The sequence below is a fragment of the Octopus bimaculoides genome, chromosome 7 (assembly GCF_046866305.1).
Source record: "Octopus bimaculoides isolate indiv1 chromosome 7, ASM4686630v1, whole genome shotgun sequence".
In the NCBI taxonomy this organism is placed as follows: domain Eukaryota; kingdom Metazoa; phylum Mollusca; class Cephalopoda; order Octopoda; family Octopodidae; genus Octopus; species Octopus bimaculoides.
The window spans coordinates 22,369,445-22,384,304 of record NC_142934.1 but is presented as its reverse complement, the minus strand read 5'-3'; the positions used below and the strand labels follow the sequence as shown (position 1 = coordinate 22,384,304).

The 14,860-nt window shown below is 37.8% G+C and overlaps 1 protein-coding gene and 1 long non-coding RNA gene across 5 annotated transcripts in view; one reads left to right on the top strand and one right to left on the bottom strand.

Moving 5' to 3' along the window:
* LOC106881690 (arginine--tRNA ligase, cytoplasmic) overlaps positions 1 to 14,860 on the bottom strand; it is a 218,777-nt gene that overhangs the window by 84,958 nt on the left and 118,959 nt on the right. The window lies entirely within an intron of this gene.
* The window catches only part of LOC149134603 (uncharacterized), a 57,734-nt gene that overhangs the window by 423 nt on the left and 42,451 nt on the right, over positions 1 to 14,860 (top strand). The gene's annotated exons all lie outside the window — the stretch shown is intronic.

The following is a 14,860-nucleotide window of genomic DNA, read 5'->3' as shown; positions in this document are numbered from 1 at the left end:
CTATTCAGACAGTGCATCTAACACAATGTATACCATGTAACGTTTCCTTTTCCTTTAAAGACAAAATCGAATGTGATTTTTGGTTGCTATTTTTAGCAGCTAGAGCTGCACGTAAGAGACTGTTTTCGTCAGTTTGTGTTGTTGATCAGTTCTACTTTGCTCAAAAAGCGTTCCAGTCATGACTATATCGTTCCCCCCCCCCCCCCAAAAAAAACACTATGTATCCCAAGCTATATCATCCCGTGTTGATTAATCCTCCGTCGGCCCACCTTGTTAGTATTGTTTAACCCCAGGTCAAACCTGACTGAGTAGACCTCTACAATCAACGATATTCTCGTCTTTTAAATTCAGACATAGTGTATCGACAACTACCTTATCTAATGACACTTCATTTTCTAATAATAGAGGGAGATTTAGTTATTATTTCTCGAAAGTCGATCGACCACGCAGTGGCTGCCTCGTTGGCCCTCGTTGGCCCTCGTTGGCCCGCGTCGTTACTTGTTGAAACCACTGTTGTGTAGCACCAGGCAATCCTGATCGCACAGACCTGCGATGATCGATATACCAACCGTGACCATCACATGCCTTTTATATATATATATGTGTATATATATATATATATATATCAAGTTCTACATCAGTCATAAGCAAACGAGATCTTCTGAATGGCGCGCTAGCGAAAAATTACTTTGAAATTTTTAGGAAATAATGTTTCATGCGGCCCATTTCTCGAGAAATGTTTCCCATGTCTGCTCTGCACCATTCAACGCTTATTATTATTATTATTTAAGATGGCAGGATGTAATTTGAGGTAGAGGGAACTGCTATTTCTAGCAAAGTCGAGCAACAATGTAGTGGCTCCCTCGCGCTGCTGTCGGAGGTGGAAGAGAAAGTTGGTGTCCATTGTAAAAAAGGAAGATTAGGGGGAAAGGATATCAGGGCAAGGTTTCTTTTTTTTTTTTTTTACAGCAGTTATGGGTAACCTGTGGCCCACGGGCCACATGAACGCCTAACGTAAAATTACCTTTCTTTTTCAGTTGTGTAGCTTGCTTGATAATGAACCATGTCTCATGCGACCTGCATTAGGGAAAAGGGTGCTGTCTATGCCTGTTTGACAGTGTGGATAAAGTGAGTGGAGTTAAAGAGGGCAAAAGAATAATCGAAGGTGGGGGTCAGTGAGTGTAAGTGGGAGGAACAAGAGTGAGTTGAGTGACCAAGGGTACGTTGAGTGATTGGGGACAGGAGGTGTGAGCAAGACTGGAATGGACAAGAGTGAGTGGAGTGAAAGAGGGTGAGTATAGTGATCAAGGGCAGATGCAGAAAACTGGGGTTAGTGGAGTGATCAAGTACAAGTGGTGTGGAGAGAGTAGAATGAACAAGAGTGGAGTGATTGAGGGGGGGGGAGTGGTCGAGGGCAAGCAGAGTGATCGAAGGTGAGTGGAGTGATTGAGGGTGAGTGAAGAGAACTGAGGTAAGTGGAGTGATCGAGTGTGAATGAATGAGGGCCGATGAGTGTGAGAAGAGAGATAGAGAGTGTGAGCTGAGTGAAAGAAGGGTGAGTGGAGTGAACAAGGACAACTGGAGTGGAGGGAAGAGAAGACAGGAAAAAATGGATTAATGAAGAGATTGTAAAGGAGAAGAGAAAGAAAGAAAGGGAATGAGGAATAAATGGAAGAGTGAAACTGGTGGGTGGGGGTCAGGTGAAAGAATGAAGGAATGAAAGAGAAAGAAGAATCAAATGATGAAAGTGCCGTAGTGAATGAAAGAAAAATAATGGAATGGGATGTAACACGAAAAGGTGCAGAAAATTGCAAAAGTAAACTTGACCCCCTTTAAACACACCCCTGCAACCCCATCACAGCAAAAAAAAATGCAACAAAATACTGTCAGTGAGTAGGTGAATATGGGAGGCAGAAAGAGAGAGAAGGAAAAAAAATTTGGAAGATGTGAAAGAGAAATAAGAAAGAAAGAGCAGTAAGGTAGCAGAATTGTTAGCACAAGGGGCAAAATGCTTAGCAGTATATTGTCTCTCTACACGTTCTGGGTTCAAAATTTGCTGAGGTCAACTTTGCCTTTCATCCTTTCAGGGTTGATAAATTAAGTACCAGTGAAACACTGGGGTCGATGTAATCGACTAGTCCCCTCCCATCAAAAGACCAGGCCTTGTGCCATTAGTAGAAAGGAATATTTAAGATTGTCGTCATTATCGTCGTTTTAATGTCCACTTTTCCATGCTAGCATTGGAAAAGATTAATTTTGTTGGGGGCAAAGTTTCTATGGCTAGATGCACCTCTTGTCACCAACCTACAACGGTTTCAAAGCAAGGTACTATTTTCCCCTAATCCGTCAAACAAGGACAGCTCAATGTAGTGAAACGAAAGAAAAATAATGGAATGGGATGAAAGAGAAAAAGGTGCAGAAAATTGCAACAGTAAACTTGACCCCTTCAAACACACCCCTGCAACTCATTACAACAAAAAAATGCAACAAATACTGTCAGTGAATAGGTGAATATGAGAGGCAGAAAAAGAGAGAAGGAAAAAAAATTTGAAAGATGTGAAGGAGAAATCAGTATGTTTTTGTAGAAGATTGCAAGCTAACAACATCGTTTGTATGACAGTGACATTTGTTTACAATTAGCATACAATGTGAAGACAACAAACACACACACACACACACACATGCATACATACAGGCTTACCATACATACTAGTTCCACTAAGACAGTCCTGGTTTGAAGGGTCTGTCTGGTTAGCAAATTTGTCCCATTTGACACTAAAATGTTCCAGAAATCCATAGTTAGGGAACAAAGATTGAAATTCTAAGAAAATTAAAAACATAAAAAATGCTGAAATTGGCAATGAGTCCCCAGCCTTGCTATGCACAACTTAGACACTAACAAACATACTCATACAATAACTTAGTCAAAGCTAAACACTGTTTCTTTGCCAGAGGTCCAGCAAGCATAGGATGTACCTACACCAGTGTTTCTCAACCTCCTTGCCCTTGTGTAATCCTTAAAATAAATTACATGTCTCAAGGAACCCCTGCACAAAAAAAAAAATTATATACCATATCTTTCTCATATTTTTTCATTGTAGTACACATGGTGAATATCATACATATACACATATATGTATATATATAAAAATATATCCCCAATGGTTGTTATATTTTTTCGATAACAATAGGTTAGATAGGAATGATATCTATATTACAATAACCAATAGTATGTTGTGCATGTATAGATGTATAGTAATAGTACAATCATGAAATTAGCATTAGCTTATCTCATTCTTTCTCATGGAACCCTAGGGTTCCAGGGAACCCCGGTTGAGAAACGCTGACCGACACTGTAACAGCATTCTTAAATCACAAGTAGGAAGGTATTTTAATTCAAAAATATTTTTCTTATCCCTCGATTCCATGATTAAAAAAATAACTTATTCTTGAGATTCAGAATATGTTAAATAAATTAGTAAAAGTTTATAGTTTTCCTACCTTATTTCTTATGAATAAACACCTAGGCATGCTCTAACTCTCTAACAGTTCAGAATCATCATCATCATCATCATCGTTTAACGTCCGCTTTCCATGCTAGCATGGGTTGGACGATTTGACTGAGGACTGGTGAAACCGGATGGCAACACCAGGCTCCAATCTAAATTTGGCAGAGTTTCTACAGCTGGATGCCCTTCCTAACGCCAACCACTCAGAGAGAAAAAGGATGTGCATCACAAATAAATAAAATTAGGTTATAAACATTCTTCCTTCAAACACTCTACCTATGTTACATATCATTTGAAGGTTGTCCCAGCCTAAGACTAAGGTAGACGTACGACTACTTCGACAGAGGTAGACCTAGAATATATAAAAGATATATGTGTGTATGTATGTACATAAATATAATGTATGTATGCATATAAAATATGTATACGATATGTAGTTTGTGTGTGTGAAAATATATTTATACACACACACACACACACACACACACACATACATACACATAGATATATATTCCTCTCACACATACTGCTCTGTAGAATTCTTTAACAGAGAAATCAGTTGTTCTTTTGTCTTCAGAGACTGAAAGGTGAGGATTGGCGACATTCATGCCTTTGACAAAGGTTATCAGCAGGATAAGTCAAATAGTTACATCAGGGAAGTGAACTTGTTTTGCAGACTTGGCGAGCTGGCAGATTACGCACATATTATGTGTGTATATGTATTCTATATATATATATATATATATATATATATATATATATATATATATATATATATATATATATATATATCATCATCATCATCATTGTTTAACGTCCGCTTTCCATGCCAGCATGGGTTGGACGATTTGACTGAGGACTGGTGAAACCGGATGGCAACACCAGGCTCCAATCTAAATTTGGCAGAGTTTCTACAGCTGGATGCCCTTCCTAACGCCAACCACTCAGAGAGTGTAGTGGGTGCTTTTACGTGTCACCCGCACGAAAATGGCCACGCTCGAAATGGTGTCTTTTATGTGCCACCCGCACAAGAGCCAGTCCAGGGGCACTGGCAACGATCTCGCTCGAAAACTCTACAAGGCCAGTCAGGCGGTACTGGCAACGGTCACACTCAGGATGGTACATCTTATGTGCCACCCGCACAAGAGCCAGTCCAGGGGCCCTGGCAACGATCTCACTTGGCTTGCCGGGTCTTCTCACGCACAGCACATTTCCAAACGTCTCGGTCAGTAGTCATCGCCTCGGTGAGGCCCAATGTTCGAAGGTCTTGCCTCACCACCTCAGCCCAGGTCTTCCTGGGCCTACCTCTTCCACGGGTTCCCTCAACTGTTAGGGAGTGGCACTTTTTCACGCAGCTATCCTCATTTATTCTCACCACATGTCCAAACCAGCGCAATCGTCTCTCTTGCACACCACTACTGATGCTTCTTATGTTCAGCTTTTATATATATATATATATGTGTGTGTGTGTGTGTGTGTGTATTACAAATTAAAAGGGTAAAGGATTATCAATTTATTAATTAATAAATCAATTAACAATTAATAATTTTTACCAAGCCCATCGGTATGAAAGCACCATTATTGGTGGAGAACTTATTTAAAAGCTCATATATATTTATATACATAATTAAGGGATCAGCATAGTCAAATTTACTGCTGGAATACAGTATTGATGAAGGAAATTGAGTATCAATCATAATCCAGGAACGCGTCTACTGTTAACCTTCGGAATGGTTAGTTTTTCATTGTTTTTTTCTTCTTGTTTTTGCCTTTGCGAGTTACAAGTGATGCTATCTGTGGGATTCTCAGCTTTTTTAGCTGCTATTTCTGAACTTCGGTATATGGTGAAGCAAATATTTGCTGATCCCTTAATTATGTGTATATATGTATGTATGTATGTAAGAATTAGAGATAGAAACAGAAAAACATGTATATATCAATGTGTATGTATGTGTGTGTGTGTGTATAAATATATATATTTTCACACACACAAACTACATATCAAATATACTAAACATAGAAGTGAGAAGACTAGGGTTTAGCTTTTTTCAGTCTCTTAAGCTAAACTGCTAAGTTACAGGGACAGAAACAATACACTGGTTGTCAAGTGGTGGTGGCAGCGGTGGCACAAACACACACACACACGCACACACACATACATACACACACACACGTGATGGGTTTCTTTTAGCTTCCATCTACCAAATCCACTCACACGGCTTTGGTTGGCATAGGGGCTATAGTAGAAGACACTTACCCAAGGTGCTATACAGTGGAACTGAACCTGGAACCATATAGTGGGAAGCAAACTTCTTACCACTGACACTACACACAGATATATATATATATATATATATATATATATATATATTTATAATGTGGAGGTGCAATGGCCTAGTGGTTAGGGCAGTGGACTCGCGGTCAGAGTATCGCGGTTTTGATTTCCAGATCGGGCATTGTGTGTTTACTGAGCAAAAACACCTAAAGTTCCACGAGGATCCAGCAGGGGGTGGTGGCGACCCCTGTTGTACTCTTTCGCCCCAACTTTTTCTCACCCTTTCTTCCTGTTTCTTGAGTAACACTGCAATGGACTGGCGTCCCATTCAGCTGGGGGAAACACATACACCATAGAAACCGGGAAACCAGGCCCATGAGCCTGGCTAGGCTTTAAAAGGGCGCATGAATAAAAAAAAAATATGTATATATATATATAATATAATATAATATAATATAATATATATATATATATATATATATATATATATAAGTATATATAGTTTATGTATGTGTGTGTGTGTATAATACGAGTTTAATATAAGTACCCATGTAATTCCTCTACTGCAACAAACTTGTTCTGGTCCCTTCTTTGATACTTTAACCTCTCTTCGGTTAGCATAAAGCTGTCCCCTTCTCTATTGTAACCCCACTAAGTTGAAGGGGAACTTAGTCTTGTGAGTTGCATGCCAACTTCATTAATGCTGTTGTCACAAAAAAAGATATCCAGGCATAGAAAACATGACCAAGCAGACACTGGAGTACAATGCAGTCCTCAGATCCAGCATGGAAAATGGACATCAAAGCATGATGAAAATTGTGATTATATAGATATATATATATATATATAGAGAGAGAGAGAGAGAGATAGATAGATAGATAGATAGATAGATAGATAGATAGATAGATAGATAGATAGATAGATAGATAGATAGATATAGATATATAGAAAGTGTATGATTAATTTATGGAATGAAGTTCTACAAATTCAATCATATTTGTCAAAAATGGAGGAGATAAGATGTTAAAAAGTTGTAACAAGTTTAATCATGCATACAATTGTTTCGTACATAGATATTCATATTTGAATTTGGAAATTATCATAGTACTCATCAGTGCAGAGAAAAAATACTAGGAAGTTGGATCTATGAGTTTCATGTTTATCTGCTCATTTCTATGTGTGATGAGTGATGGGAGTCATGCCAATTATTAAACCACAACTTGTTACAACTTTTTAACATCATATCGCCTCCATTTTTGACAAATATGATTGGATTTGTAGAACTTCATTTCATAAAATAATCGTACACTTAATATTCTAATACTACTTTTCATGTCTTCACCAACTTAAACCAGTAAACTCTCAGCAAAGTATAAAGAATCAATATCAGAAATCTTTTTGGAAATCACTCCAATTAAAGGATGAATCTACATTCAACCTTTTACACATGTATATGTGTGCATATGTATGTATACATACATATATATATGTCAGTAAATAGTGGGATTGTGTTAACCGCACGTGGAGAAATAATAGGAAAATGAAAAATAAGGCAGAATGCTAAACTGGAAGCATATTTTAATAAAGATTTCTAACCGGCTTTCATTGCGAAGCATATTTTCAAGAAGAAGGAGAATGAAAATGTTTTTTACAAAGAAGTACAAAAAGAAGAAAATTATAATAAAAAAAAATATATATAAAAATAATAGATAAAAAAATAAATATACCAATACATTATATTGTCTTTGAACTTTTGAAGTTCAATGGTAATTCATGTATATAATGGTTGGAAAAATAAGGATGCATGAGAATTGAGAGTTGTGTTAGGTTTTAAAAAAGGGTTAAAAGTTTGTGTTAAGCAGGAAGTGTGATGTCAAAACAGGAAGTGTGTGTAAGGGGAGACAAATCTTTTTAGTTGGAGTTATGAACTCTTTTTCAAACATTTGTCTCCCCTTACACACACTTCCTGCTTAACACAAACTTTTAACCCTTTTTTAAAACCTAACACAACTCTCAATTCTCATGCATCCTTATTTTTCCAACCATTATCTACATGAATTACCATTGAACTTCAAAAGCTCAAAGACAATATAATGTATCGGTATATTTATTTTTTTATATATTATTTTCTTCATTTTGTACTTCTCTGTAAAAAAACATTTTCATTCTCCCTCTTCTTGAAAATTTGCTTCGCAATGAAAGCCAGTTAGAAATCTTTATTAAAATATACTTCCAGTTTAGCATTCTGCCTTATTTTTCATTTTCCTATATATATATATATATATATATATATATATATATATATATATATATATATATATATATATATATAAGTGTTATAATATCCTAACTTATATATATATAGTCCACTCAGTAAGGTAGTTGGTGTTAGGAAAGGCATCCAGTCATAAAGCCTCTGCCAAAACAGACAGTAAAGTCTGGTGCAGTCCTCTGGCCTGCCAGCTCCTGTCAAACTATCCAACCTATGCCAGCATGAAAAATGGGTGTTAAATAATGATAACACACACACACACACACACACACACACACACACACACACACAAGGTGAAACTTTGTTCTTTGGTTATGAGGTTTCAGTTGTTTGATCAACTAAATTATCTACTCCTCATTTAACACATAAGGATACACATGTCTGTGGAATACTCAGCCAGTTAACTTAAATTCTTAGGCAGAATCAGTGTAACACAGTGTGTAACAAAGCTGTACCTTTAAATTACAAGTGCACTGCACCTGATGAACTTCTATACAATTTTCATCTACCAGGCTAACCCACAGTAATAGAAAATAACATCTGTCAAAGGTGCTATGGAGTAGGACTGAACCAGAGACACCATGATTGCAAAGTAAATTGTTTGCCCATTCAGCTATACTGCACTTAGACACACACACACAAACACACACACACACACACACACACATGAAAACACACACACATGAAAACACATACACTCATGTGTGTCGATCTGCATCCACACTTATGTTTATATTGGTTTGTTAAAACCAGTGTTGTGTTTAAGTCATATCCCATTATGTACTATCATTTAGCAATTCATCAAACACAGATCAATAAAATAAGTGATCAGCTATAAACCCTTGAAGGTGGTACCCCTAGCATGGCCACAGCCCAATGACTGAAGTCAATAAGAAAAAAAAAATGGTGGGGGGGTGGACTGTGACAAAAACAAAATCCAAAGACCCAGTTTTCAGTGATGGTACCAACAATGTTTGATAGGTGCAGGCATGGTACAAGCATAAATGTGGCCATGTGGTAAGAAGTTTGCTTCCCAACCATATGGTTTCAAGTTTAGTCCATCTGCATGGCACCTTGGACAAGTGGCTTCTTCTATAGCCCCAGGCCAACCAAAGTCTTGTGAATGGATTTGGTGGGTGGAAACTGAAAGAAGCTTGTCATATATGTATGTATACACATATGTGTGCACATATATGTTACTATCTCCTTGTGATAGCTGTAAACAAATGTCACCACCATGCAAGCGGTGTCCTTCAATTCCAATCTTCTGTGAAAATACACCTTGTCATGGGCAAATATTATCTTACTTAAAAACAGGTGAAGGGCAACATGAAGGGCATCCAGCTGTAGAAAATCTGCCTCAACAAATTCCATCTGACTCATGCAAGCATGGAAAAGTGGACATTAAAATAATACTGCTGGTGATAATCTAATATGTTGCAACATGTTAAATTTGCAAGAATTTGGGCTAATACTCTACATGGTGATATTCTACAACAGATGAAATTCTATTTTCAGTTAAGTGAAATTCTATTTTCCACCAAGGTTGACTTTGCCTTTCATCATTTCAAGGTTGATCAAATAAGTACCAGTTGAACACAGAGATCAATGTAATGGACTTAAATCTCCCCCAAACTTGCTGGCCTCGAACCAAAATTAGAAATCATTATTAAGGATTGTATTAAAAAAAATTGTTAAAACATTTTGTGTATTGTAGAAGTAAAACTTATTGCACATAAATTTTAACAACAAAATCTTTCGTGGACCCCCCAAAGGTCATAAGGACCCAGTTGAGAATCACTGGCTGAGAGAGTCAAAACGAACACTGTAAGATACGATATACAAACAACCCAGTCTGGCAATTGAACCTGAAATGTGATAATTCTGAGTCCAAGAGATTAACCACTAGGTCATTGCCTTCCAAAATGCTAATAATACATAACCCCCACAAAGACAGAGAGAGGGGGAGGAGTAGTTCATGACCTCACTCTAGCGATGAGGATACCCTAATCAAGTAGATAAGTACTATTAGAGTCAGCAAAGAGGAAGGAGTGTGAAGTGAGCCACCTCACACTGCTCTCAGCCCTCAGACAGTTAAGTGGGGTGTGGACAGAGGGAGGGTGGTAGGAAGAAAGAACTTTTAGATCTAAGATAAGGACAGAGAAAGTACCTAGAGAAGTACTAGAGAATAAGGAAGTCAGAGTTTTGAGAAAAACCTGTTTCAATAAAGGGATGGTGTGAAGTCCTTCAGCCTAAGCATTTCCTCGTATAAAAATCTACATATGGCTGAATGGTTAAGAAACTCACTTCCCAACTACATGGTTTCAATTTCAATGTCACTACACAGCATCTTGGGCACTGGGCTTGTATCTGCTACTATACTTCCAGGCCAAGTAAAGCTTTGTTAGTGAATCTAGATGGAAATTGAAAGAAGGCTATTGTGTGTGTGTGTATCATCATCATCATCATCGTCATGTTTAACATCCGCTTTCCATGCTAGCATGGGTTGGACGATTTGACTGAGGACTGGTAAAACCAGATGGCTACACCAGGCTCCAATCTGATTTGGCAGAGTTTCTACTAGAATAGAGGCAGCTGACGAAGGATTAATTCCAAGTGGCTATCTGTTTTCCTATGTGTTCGTTCCGTGATCTGTAGTTCATTGTTCTAACGTCCTGTACCCTGATATGCATCTATATACACATGTAGATGTAAGTATGTACATATATGTGTGTATACATGCATATATATTCTTTGTATTATATATATATGTGTGTGTGTGTGTGCCTGTGCATGCATACAGGTGAGTGTGATGTGTCTGTATGTATGTATATAATTTGTGGGCAGGGTAAAATCCAAGTTGTGTCCTTTTGAAATTACATTTGTTTATTTCAGTATTGCAATCTAGTAAACTTTCTGTTTTGATTATATATGAGAGGGGGCGCTGGAAAATTCCTGGCTTTGGGTTCAAGAAAATACAGGAGAATCAGGTAATTATGGTATTATTCAGTATATTCCCCTCTAACATTCATACACACACATACTGAAGAGGTCCTTCAGTTTTTCTAAACCCTGTAAAAGAACTTGGAAAAGAACTCAGAAGGTTGGGTCCCAAACCAGACCTTCCTTCCGCAACACCCTTAAAGCTAGGAACTTTTCAACACCCCCTTGTGTATGTAAATATATATATACGCACACACACACACACACACACACACATACATACATATACACACACATTATGTATGTATGTGCCTATACATGTATGTGTCTCTCCTTGTCTTGACATCAGCCAATTGTTATCAACAATCTTCATCATCATACAAGTGTTGTCATTTGTTTGCAATCTTCCATGAAAACATGTCTGGTCCAGTCCGGTCTGGCCATGGGGAAATATTACCCTACTTGGAAACAAGTGAGGGTCGGTGACAGGCCACAGGGAATTTGCCTCAACAAACTTCGTCCAGCTGGGGAAAAACAGACATTAAACTGATGATGATGATTTTATATACATACATACATACATACATATATATATATATATATATATATATATATATATATATATATATATATATATATATATATATACACACACACATGTATATATGTATATATACACACATTTATGTAGTCTGAGAGATTCTTGATTCGGTCATAGGATGGTTTTCCTCCCCGGTCAGCATATGTGTATACATTTGCACTCTTTCTACACCACAAGGAGCATTCTACTCCTATTTCTAGCAACGTAGGTGTGTCGGCACCCTTTGTCACATTTAGTGATACCTTTATGATATAATATTGCACCTACCTAGATACATTAATTTATATATATAATTATATACAGACAGACAGATGGATGGATGGATAAACAGATAGATATATATATATATATATATATATATATATATATGTGTGTGTGTGTGTGTGGGTGTGTGTTTCCATACACACACATTCTATAATCATCAAGATACCGTTATGTCTTCTAATGACGGCTGGAATGACAAACAAGATAAACAGCAACAACACTTGTTAATCCATAAATGCAATGTGTATCAGATACTGTATATTGTACACATACACAAAACTCACACACAGAGGGACACACACAGGCACACGTACATAATCACATACATATACAGTATACAGGATTAAGGAAGGTGAAAGTATGATAGAAAGACAGGTGCCTTACTGATGAGAAGATCCCAGTCAGAGAGGCAGAGAGAAAGAGAGAGAGAGAGATTGAGAGGCACTGCCCTCAAGGTACAAGGTGAATATAAGAGAGAGAATAGGGATGAAGGAAGAGAAAGGATGGTTGGGGTGCATATGAGATGATAATGATGGTGATAGTGATACAGCACTCCATGCAGCCAACCACACACACACACACACACACACACACACACATGCCTATACAGAGCCACATTCATGCAGAGAGAGACATACATACACACACTTATACATGCAGCTAATATAGAGCTGACAAATGAACAAAAGAGAAAACACTGCACAGGTTATATCCATTGTGTTATCCCTGCTTATAATTATATAACTCTAAGTACTTTAAGGCCTGTAGGGTATATGCATGCACACTTCTGCATGTATGTGTACACATGTGTGTGTGTGTGTGTGTATTATCTTATTCATGGGTCTAGGCTACTATTGGTTTCATGTAAAAGGAAGTCCCTCAACAATTATCAAGTTTATTACATGGAACATCAGTGTTGATCTCCATTTTAGATTAAAACATGGAAAGAAAAAAGGAACACTCATTCTCATTGTTCGATATTAACATGTGTGTATGATACGAGAGTCTGTGTGTGTGTATATGTGTATACATGTATATATATGCATATGTATGTGGGTAGGTACGTGTGTGTGTGTGTGTGTGACCATTCCATTTTTTCTTACATGCAGGGAAGCCAGAGCAATATTAGCCAATGTGTTATTTTCTTAGATGGATTTATGCAGCATGAAAGAAATTAATTTTGCTGGTATTTTTAGCAGGGTGAGCAAGTATAAAAAGGCATCCCTCTCTGGTTCTTGTATATGAAAGTGTCGCACTCAGAGTTATAGAGGAGAGGCAGGTTAGGACTTCTCTTTAAGGACAGAAACTACATTAGTCCGAAGCACATGGCTCACCCTTCTGCAAGACTCAAATTGGAATATGAATCACATACCTGAGAAAGTATTACTGCAACAGACACATACATCCTGGGACTGACCTTGAGATGATACTGTTACTCTCACAAACACACACACACACATCCTGGGCTGAATCTGAGATAGTACTGCTGCTACACACATAAACATACTGGGGTCTGAGATAGTACTGCTTTTATACACACCAATATCTTAACATCTTTGGGTTTTAGATACTTCAGTTCCCAAAGAATTTTTGATATTTAACAAAACTCAGGTGAGGACAACACTGAAATAGTGCTTTCAGTTCTGGAATGGTGCTGCAGCCCCACACATACATCTTAGACTGTATCCAGAAAAGGACAAATCTAGGTACACATCACTTCCCATGCCTTGGGGACAGCAGAGTCATCTGGGACATTTTATGTGAAGTTTACTCTGAATTGAGTGGACTACTCCATTATTGGGGATACTATTTTATTAAATATTCACTTTTCTAATTTCTATACCGCCTGTTGCCAGTACCGCCTGACTGGCCTTCGTAGGATTTTCGAGCGAGATCGTTGCCAGTGCCCCTGGACTGGCTCTTGTGCGGGTGGCACATAAAATACACCATTTGAGCATGGCCATTGCCAGTACCGCCTGACTGGCCTTTGTGCGGGTGACACGTAAAAGCACTCACTACACTCTCTGAGTGGTTGGCATTAGGAAGGGCATCCAGCTGTAGAAACTCTGCCAAATCAGATTGGAGCTTGGTGCAGCCATCTGGTTTCACCAGTCCTCAGTCAAATCGTCCAACCCATGCTAGCATGGAAAGCGGACGTTAAACGACAATGATGATATATATCCTTTACTGTTGTCGTCTCCCCTTCATCAATGAAATCCCACCTGTTTTGTATGTTGTGTTTCTTCCCTTGATATTATCTTCCATGTCTTGGACCCTCATAAGCCAATAAACGAGATTATTGTTATTATTATAAATTACCATTATTATTATTATTATTATTATTATCTTTTACTTCTTTCAGTCATTTGACTGTGGCCATGCTGGAGATTTTAGTCAAACAAATCGACACCAGCACTTTGATTTTTTGTTTTTAAAGCCTAGTACTTATTCTATCAATCCCTTTTTGCTGAACCGTTAAATTATGGGGTCATGAACACACCAACACCAGTTGTCAAGTGATAGTTGGAGACAAACACAGACATAAACACAAACATATATAGATGACAGGCTTCTTTCAGTTTCTATCTATCAAATCTACTCACAAGGCTTTGGTTGACCCGAGGCTACAGTAGAAGACACTATCCCAAGGTGTTGTACAGAGGGACTGAACCCAAAACCATTCGGTTGGTAAGCAAGCTTCTTAACCACACAGCCCCACCGGTGCCTATATAGTTGTTTAAAAAAACCGTCTCCATTACTTTTGTAATAGGCACATAGAACTAACACATAGCCATATCTCTTAATACATGCCTCCAATAGCTACCAATAAAGATAGCCATGGGCTAATTCTAGACAAGAGTAACACTACGATCTGTAGAATATTGATATAGCATTTTCACATAGCATTTATTTATTGTCTTTTATTTTTTACTTACTTCAGTCATTGAACTGCAGGTCATGCTGGGGCACCACCCTGAAAAGGGTTTTTTTTAGTC